Genomic DNA, 8,958 nt, shown 5'->3' on the forward strand with positions numbered 1-8,958 from the left:
AAAGTGTGGTGTTTGTATGTGTATGTGTTTGTAAGGAAGAGGCGTATACAAAGAGACAGACATTCCTCTACTCTATGAGGGTCTGTCAGAACTGACAAAATAGTCCTAAAGACTAGAGTTGTTTGCATAACATCCGTAATGTCAATTCATAACCTAATCTATCATCTATACACAGAAGTTAGGTCAGATCCCAAAGGCAACATTTCCAATTAGTGCTGTCTGGGAAGCTTAGGGCAAAGGTAATAAATCAAGAACCCTGTGCTGACTCACTGGGACCATGTGTGCCATGCTCCTTCACTAAGGGGCAAAGGGAGCCAGTGGTTAGTCTGCAATGGGACTCACTAAGAATCTCTGGTGATAAACAAATGAAAGATGACTAATAGTTGTCTGTATGACTTGCAAAAAACCTTCACTGCGTTTTAGCTAAACTTTAGGGGATTTTACAAACACAAATCCTACTTCTCTTTCTTTTTTTAATCGCTGCTTTTCTCTTCAGACTTGGAAAACAACTTATCTAAAATTACAATCTGCAGCAAATAACTCTAAAAGGATAGGGCATAAAAGCTATTGCTATCATGGGCACTAAAAAGTTATTTTTATCCTTGTAAAAAGTTCAGCTTCTGATATGTCTCCTTAAGATATAGTTCTGTACATGAAGAAAGCACTATTCTGGACATAAATGAGGTTTTCAGTTTTCCGAATATATCAATGACTTATTAGGTGGATAGAACCAGATTTAACTTCTATTTCATCCTTTCATGTGATAAAAAGCCTAATAACATCTGCCCTTACATAGGTCTCATGGGAAGATTTGAACTTACACAGTAAAAAACTTAAATATAATACAACTCTAAACGAAATAAAGGAAATGTAAGCTGTATAGAATTAGTTCATGCTACAAATTATAAGGTACTCTCTTGACGCCGTTTTTATTACAATTACAGTAAAGGTGTGTTTCACACAAAATGTACAATTTCTACTCTTTATTTAGCAATGACATAATCCCAGACTTTTAAGCATGTGTAAATCTATTAGTCTTACCCAGGGGCAAGTATAAGGTTGATTTAAGTTTTCAGGAGAAATGGAGCACATATTTATGGAATTATTTTTAGAAAGTAAAATATAAATGTTTTAAAAGTATGCCCAGCAGAACAGATGTAAGCTAAACTGAATCTTCTTAGCTTTCATTTAATCACAGATTAACAAATAGTGAGTTTAGTTACCCTATCTGTACATACTCGTTGCTTGGTTAAACCTCAACTCTATATCCCGGAAACCTTGGTCTCATCTTTTGATGTGGTGATGCATATAAGAGTTAATACATTAGTCATTCTTTGGGAAAAAGCTGGGAAAAGTGCTGATCATGTTCTCATCAAACAAAAAGCAAACAGACCTTTTTCTGGGATGGGTCTGCTGACCTTCCCGAAAGAACACTGCGTCTCTGAACGCTTACAGCCCCAGTCATCATGCCTATTCTCACTTCTGCCCTTCTTTCCTTCTCGCAGAGGGACAGACAGGGGAGCAATGAAGCAATAATCAAAAGTCAAACAGAAATAACAGTAAAGTACCAATTTAAAAAAAAGAATCACTGCACCTCTTAGCAATTAACAAATACTACAATATTTTTCACTATTTCATTTCAATCCACATTCACGAAGTTTTACAAATAACAGTTACTTTAAGCAATGCATAGCCAAGAATCAAAAAGTATTAGAATCAAAGGAAAAGAACATGTAATTTATAAAGTATTTATTAATTCAAGGAAACGGGGTGCTATACACAAAAGTGCTTTATAATAAGACAGCAATTAAACATCAGACTCTAAAAAATGTATAATTTCCACCACATATTGTAGTGATAAAGTAACCCGTAGTCTCTTAAGCATAAATAAACCTCTAAATCTTACACAGGGACAAATATCTTAAACTTTATTTCAGGCGTCCTCAAACTACGGCCCGCGGGTCACATGCGGCCCGCCGAGGATATTTATCTGGCCCGCCAGGTGTTTTTCCCCCCATTTGTTTTTTTACTCCAAAATAAGTAAGATGTGCAGTATGCATAGGAATTTGTTCATAGTTTTTTAAACCATAGTCCGGCCCTCCAACGCGTCTGAGGAACTGTGAACTGGCCCCCTGTTTAAAAAGTCTGAGGACCCCTGCTTTATTTGCATTTAACTGTTAAAGAGCCAAGTATTTTTTTCTATTAAAATGGTTTTGTCAAACAATGACTGAGGATAATACCTTGATATTACGGCTTCTAATAAAAGGTTTTCTTCAACAAGATTAAATATTTAAAAATCTTTTCTGCTTCCTAACTGCTTCAAGATAAGGCAACTCTTACTGAGTAAAACGTGCAAATTCTTCATGTTCTAATTCCCTAATGTGGGGAAGTCCAGTGGTTAAAATATGTCAAAGAAAAAAGTTTTCTATAAAATGCATTCAGCCTTCTACTTATAGCTACATATTTGTAGCTACTTATAGCTACATTTTAAATATAAAATATTGTTGGGCATTCTTCCTCTTCTGGAGTTCTTTGTTTAAAAGGTGGCTTATTTGAAAGGGAGCTAGAGCGATAAGCCTTTCCCCAGTAAAGTGCTCCACCTAGTGCCAGAAACTGTACAGTTATCATGTTGTATGTGTATTGGTTAGTCTATGGGTTCACTTTTTTGTTAGTGTTAAATAGAACAGACTTTAAATATCATAAATAGCACATAAGGCTTACAAGTGGCTCTTTAATCATCTTGATGTGCTATAACTGGATGAATCACAATGTTCATGCATGTCTGAGATAAATTTTTCATCAAGTACCAATGTTCCTGTTTTTGTTAATGTGGTTGTTTATAGAATTATGAATCATTTTTCTAGTAAAAGGAAATAATTATAAAGGGGCTACTAAAATACGTTATTTCTCTCCCTGGGTTTTAAGATCGGATTCCAGTGTCTTATTTCCCCAAATGGCCGCAAGGTTATAAAACTAGGTATTTAAGAGCAACTGTATATATATCTAGAGAAACCCTAGCGGTCCGGTGGTTACAAACCAACCTGCTCACCCAAGCCACTTTGCGAGAGAGAGGCTGTCTGTTCCGGTAACAATTCAATCTCAGAAAGCCCGCGGAGTTGTTCTATTCTGTCCTACACATGAGTTCGAATCAACCTGATGGCCATGGGTGGGCATTCATCAATGGTTAAAATGTCTTAGGGACCAAATCTTGCTGTCATTAGACAGCTCATGTCAAAGAAAAGGTTTGCCTTTAAGTAGTTTATTTTCCCTCCCAAAATATCAAGTTTAGCCGAACATTGCTTGAAAAGGAAGAACAGTGATAATCCCTATTTGCTAAATGGACAAAAGTACAAACTATCATGTAAAATCTTTACAAGTTCACTAATGCTTCTAGACTCAAATCCTCCCCCAACCCCAACCCCCTGGCTGTTTTCAAGCTACAATAAGATAGGCGAGTGGTCACAACAGAGACTGCCCAACAAAGCCTCTTTTACAGGGGGAAAAAAAAGGCTGGTTGTTGTCCCCCAACCCCCTGGTACACCGCCCCCTCCCCGTGTGTGTATGTGTGTTCTCTAGGCCTATGCAAAATAGTTATTAAGGTGAAAGTTTAGACTCATCAACACTCATTGCACAAAAATGCACCAAAGAGGACATATTCTCTTTGTGCAAGTATTATTAACCTTTTTTGCTTTACTCCAGGCACAACTTCCAGCAGGAATTCTTGGATCATTTACATACTAGATCTTCTGAAAGGAAACCCCATGCATGTTTGTAAAGTATGAAATAACTTCTCAAAGGATTTCTGGAAACTCATATCCAAGAGTCACGATAACAAACAACGTATTGCAATGGACAAATCTGCAAAAGGCCTTTGTAAAGCATTAAAAAGCAAAGGTTTCATTTTGCAGACTGTTGATTGACCAAAGTCATGGTATTTTCAATCATGTACGCAGAAGCGGGACGATGGATAAGCCTGAAGAAGAACTGATGCCTGTGATTGATGATGTTGGTGAAGAATATCAAATACACCAGGAACTGCCAGAAGAACAAAGAGATCTGCCTTTGGAAGAATTGTAGTCAGAATACTCCTTAGGAATGAGTATGGCAAGATTCTCACGTACTTTGAACATATATCAGGAGTAGCGAGTCCCTGTCTGGAGAAGGATATCATGCTTGATAAAGTAGAGAGAGGGTCAGAAAAAAGAAGATCCTCAGTGAGATGGAGTGACAAAACAGCTGCGGACAATGGGCGCAACATTACAAGGCCGCGACAAGTGAGCACCAACATGACAGGCCCTCGCAATACCCAAGAGAGGAGTCTCTACAAGGCTCTAGATCAGAAAGCTCCCGTTTTTGCTTTGTTTTTAAATCACTTTACTGGGGGCTCGTACAACTCTTATCACAATCCATCCATACATCCACTGTGTCAAGCACATTTGTACATTTGGTGCCATCATCATTCTCAAAACATTTTGCTTTCTACTTGAGCCCTTGGTATCAGCTCCTCAGTTTTTCCCCCTCCCAACTTACATAAACTATCTACATATTGAAAGTATGAGTAAAGAAAGATCTGTTATGTTTTCTAGGTGAATTAAATCTTTTATGATGAATAAACCATAAACTATATCTAATGCACATCTCTTGCCTCATCTTCTACTTTGTCTGAAAAACTAACAGTTTTTGCTTAGTTGGCATTTGTATGGCATATCATTTCCCATATTTTTACTCTCTGTACCTTTACGCTTTAGGTATGCGTCATGCACATAAGGAGCCCTGGTGAACCAGTGATTGCTGTGTAAACGATTAATGGCTTGGACACACAAGCTGCCCAGTGGGGCAGTTTACTGTCTTACAGGCCACTGTGATGTAATAATGCCATCTATTAGATGGCAATGGTCTTACCTTGTATACAGCAAATAGTTGAATAAAAAAGTTCTTTTGCATCTATTTAGACAATTGTAACCTTTAGCCCACTTATTATCATTATTGAAATATTTGGATTTGAACTTACTACCACATTTACTACTTATTCACCTGCTCTTAAAATAGTACTCCATTTTTCACTTCCACTTATTAGCATGACCCTGATGTATTCTTTTAGTATTCAAAGATTATAATATAAATTCTAGATTATTAAAATCTTATGTGAAGCTGCTGTTTCTCAACATATCAACTATCTGGGTCAAAACATTTCTGAAGACACTATTTCTACCTCTTTAATCTTTGGTCAAAGAATTCTGCACTCTTAAAATTCATACCATTAAAACAGCAGTTTTGGCATCCTCTAGGGAACTCAGAAATGTGTTCCTCTTCAATAATTTGTGGAACAAAAATACATTTAAAAGGACAAGATCAGGACTGCAGGGTAGATGAGTTAACACTTCTTCATAATAAGCCTCTGAGATATCCTATATCCTTTGAGAAAATCTATAAAGGCAATCACTTTAGCATCTTAAAAAAATCACCATACTCTTCTCAGCCGACCTCTCTTCCTTGAGTTTAACCGCTTTTAGTAGCAGTATCTGTCAAGCTGGAAGCTTGCTGAGGCCAAGATGATCGATCACCCATTCTGCAACTGAACATGCTGTCTGAGCTCCCGCATCAGCAGGCAGGACATCAGTGGTAACTCCACCATCTGTTGGACTTCAGTCGGCTTCTTCATTTGTATGAGGTACGGATGGTTTTCCCTCTCTTGGTTCATCCTCCTAACCTTCCTTAAAATTCAGGATCCTTCTAAAATCTATCGCTTTCCATGGAGCATTCCCATAAGCTTGTTGCAAAACTTCAAGGAAGATGATCACTAATGTTTAAATTTTTTAAAATTCAGCCTTGACCACCAAATTGTTTTCCCCAACCCCCATGACAGTTAAAAAATTCTTGTTTTAAAAGTTACCCTAATGTGACTAAGTTTATTGAACTTAACTGCAGACATCCACTGATCAAAGACATGATTAAACACATTGTGATTGGAATAAGTCTATTCATGTGAGAATCGAAATTCTCGTCTTCCTCTGCCTCCATTGAGGCGGCCATCTTGCTCTGGTCACGTGCTGTTGTTTGAGGACCATCCCTGCTGCAGATTTACCATCAGCATGACTGAAGAAAAGTTAGCCACGCTTCAGGCTCAGGTCTGGCTAGGGAGCAAGGGTACAGCTAGCAGAAAGAAGAAGGTGGTACCTCGAACAGCCACAGCTGATGACAAAAAGCTTCAGAAGTCTCTTAAAAATTGGCTGTGAATAATATAGCTGGTATTGAAGAGGTAAACATGATTAGAGATGATGGAGCAGTTATTGACTTCCACAATCCCAAGGTCCAAGCCTCCCACTCTGCTAACACTTGCTATTACTGGCCGTGCAGAAGCCAAACCAGTCACAGAAAAGCTTCCCGGAATATTAAGTCTAACGTTAGTTCCCGAGGCAAGCATTGGAGAGCAAAACACCAAAGCCAGAAGACACTGATGAGGAAGACGATGATGATGCTCCAGATCTTGCAGAAAGTTTGGATGAGGCCTCAAAGGATGAAGCTAACTAAAATCTTGTCTGGGTTTGGAAGCTGGCATGGAGTAGATACAGCAGAGCAGCTATGTGATTCCAAGTTCTACAGACGCAGAGAGCATCACCTGTTGCTAGTTCCATAATATGAATATTTTGTATGCTAAAATGCTGTTTGTTCAGGATTTCTGGTCATTTGATTTGAATTTTACACTTCCTCCCAGGATCTAATATTTTGGTCAAAATGAGAATTACCTGTGCAGCTTGAGGGTGTTTTGGGTTTTTCTTTGTTTTTTTGTTGGGGAAATTTTGGTGCATGAGTATGTATGTGTGTGGGTATGTGTGTGTACAGTGGAGAGCAAATTGGAAACAGTTCAATTTATCCTTCCCCCTTGCCTAGAAATAAAATATTTGCCAAAAAAAGAAAAATGAATTGAAGTTCTAATCACAGTATATCCTCCTTACCCTTGTATTTTAATTCACTATATATTCAAGTCTCCCAAATCATTTTTATAACTTTTATTTTGTGAATCTGAATTACAATCCCTATACTTACCCTTTCCTCTTCCTTGCTTCCTGCAACTCTAGCTTTCCATCTAGAACTGCTTTCACTCTGTCCTAAAAATACCTGAACACTTACAGTGACAAGCAAATCTTGCTTTTCTGAAAATCTTTGCTACACTATATTCATGACTCATTCTGAATATACAACCTGTAATAAAGGGTTATTTTCTTTTAGCACTTTAACCATGACATCCCATTGTTACCTGATTTCTCAACAAAATGAGACAGCAGAACAGTCAGTCTTACTGGAGTCCCTTTAAAGATAATTAAGCCTTCTCCCAAAACTCTCCTTGTTTTATTCTGGATATTTTTCTCTGTCCTATTCGGCAATTTATTACTGTCCCTGTAAGTACTGATTGTATCTAGTCCATTCTTCCATTTAAAGTGTGGCCCAAAGCCTATCACGGTCTAGCCTTGACCAGCATCAACTCTCTGGGTTTCCTCCTCCTCAATTTTGGCTTGCAGTTTTCTGTTCCCCTTTAGCACCATAATGCCTTTAAGCAGATCCTTTACAATTGTATCCACCTTTTCAAAATACTTTGACAAGAGTGGATCTAAGTTGCCTGACCTAGCATCAGTGGAAATGATCAGCTAGCAGTAGTTTTTAACCATGTTATGCATAAGGCTATTTTAATATCATTTATGAGGAATGTGGCTTATAATTTGTTATGAGTAATGAAAAAAAAGGGTAATAATAGTGCTAATGATAATATCAGCAATCATATTGGGAGTCTATGGGTGGTACAAATGGCTAATATATTTGGTTCCTAACCAACAGCTAAATGATCACTCAAAACACCACAGAAGAAAGGTTTATTTTTGCAAAATCAATCATTGAAAACTCTATGGAGTACAGCTCTAGTCTGACACAAATGGTCCACCAGGAGTTGGGGTCAACTTGATAGCAACTGGCACTGTACCCGCTCCCCCCCACAAAAAAAAAATCGGTGCTCATTTGTTGTTTTTGATGTGAGGGGGATAGTGTGTTTGGAGTTCATACTACTAGGCCAGAGTGTTAATCAAGTTTCCTATTTAGAGGTTCTGAAAAGATTCTGTTTAACAGTGTGTGACAAAAAAAGCCTGATTTGTGGCAGACAGAGGACTGGTTTTGTCACCACAATACACCTGCTCATGCAGTCATCTCAGTGGGCCAGTTTTTGGCAAAAAAAACCCAGTATGCCCCTCTTGCCCCATGCACCTTACTCAGCTGACCTCACTCCATCTGACTTCTTTTTGTTTCCCCAATTAAGAGGGACATCAAAGGACAGTGATTTGACAAAGTGGAAGAGGTGAGTTTTCAAACAGATGAATTTGAGAAATGTTTCCAGGAATGGCATTGTAGAGCTGACAGATTTATTAAGTGTAATAGAGATGACTTTGAAGGTGATAAACTTGTTGTGTAAAAAAATTAAAATACATTGCTTAAAAAAAAATTCGGGGAACCAATTACAAGAATCTAAGTATTGCCTCCTCCCTGGGGGATGGACAGCAGAGAAGAGGGCGGAGGGAAACATCGGACAACACTATGACGATACTATGACTAAAACTTATGACAATACTATAATAATTTATGAACTATGAAAGGGTTCATGAGGGAGGGGGGAGTAGGAAAGGAGGGGGAAAATGAGCAACTGATATTAGGGGCTAGAGTGGGAGGCAAATGTTTTGAGAATGATGAGGGCAACAAATGTGCATAGGTGCTTTATACAATTGATTTATATGTATGGATTGTGATGAGAATTGTATGAGCTCCCAATAAAATAATTTTTTAAAAAAATCAATTTTTACCTTCCTGAATCGATTGCTGAAGAAAAATGTGAACATAAGCAAAGGTGGTGAAGAAAGCTGATGGTGCCCGGCTACCATAAGATATAGCGTCCAGGGTCTTAAAGGCTTGAAGACA

At 38.0% G+C, this 8,958-nt stretch overlaps 1 protein-coding gene and 1 pseudogene across 1 annotated transcript in view; one reads left to right on the plus strand and one right to left on the minus strand.

Annotated features, from left to right (window-relative positions):
* VMP1 (vacuole membrane protein 1) overlaps window positions 1-8,958 on the minus strand; it is a 115,339-nt gene that overhangs the window by 75,000 nt on the left and 31,381 nt on the right. The gene's annotated exons all lie outside the window — the stretch shown is intronic.
* Window positions 6,084-6,531, plus strand: LOC101655359 (annotated as a pseudogene).

The sequence above is a fragment of the Echinops telfairi genome, unplaced genomic scaffold, assembly GCF_000313985.2.
Source record: "Echinops telfairi isolate 266 unplaced genomic scaffold, ASM31398v2 ScPeMD7_7458;HRSCAF=8496, whole genome shotgun sequence".
Taxonomy (NCBI): domain Eukaryota; kingdom Metazoa; phylum Chordata; class Mammalia; order Afrosoricida; family Tenrecidae; genus Echinops; species Echinops telfairi.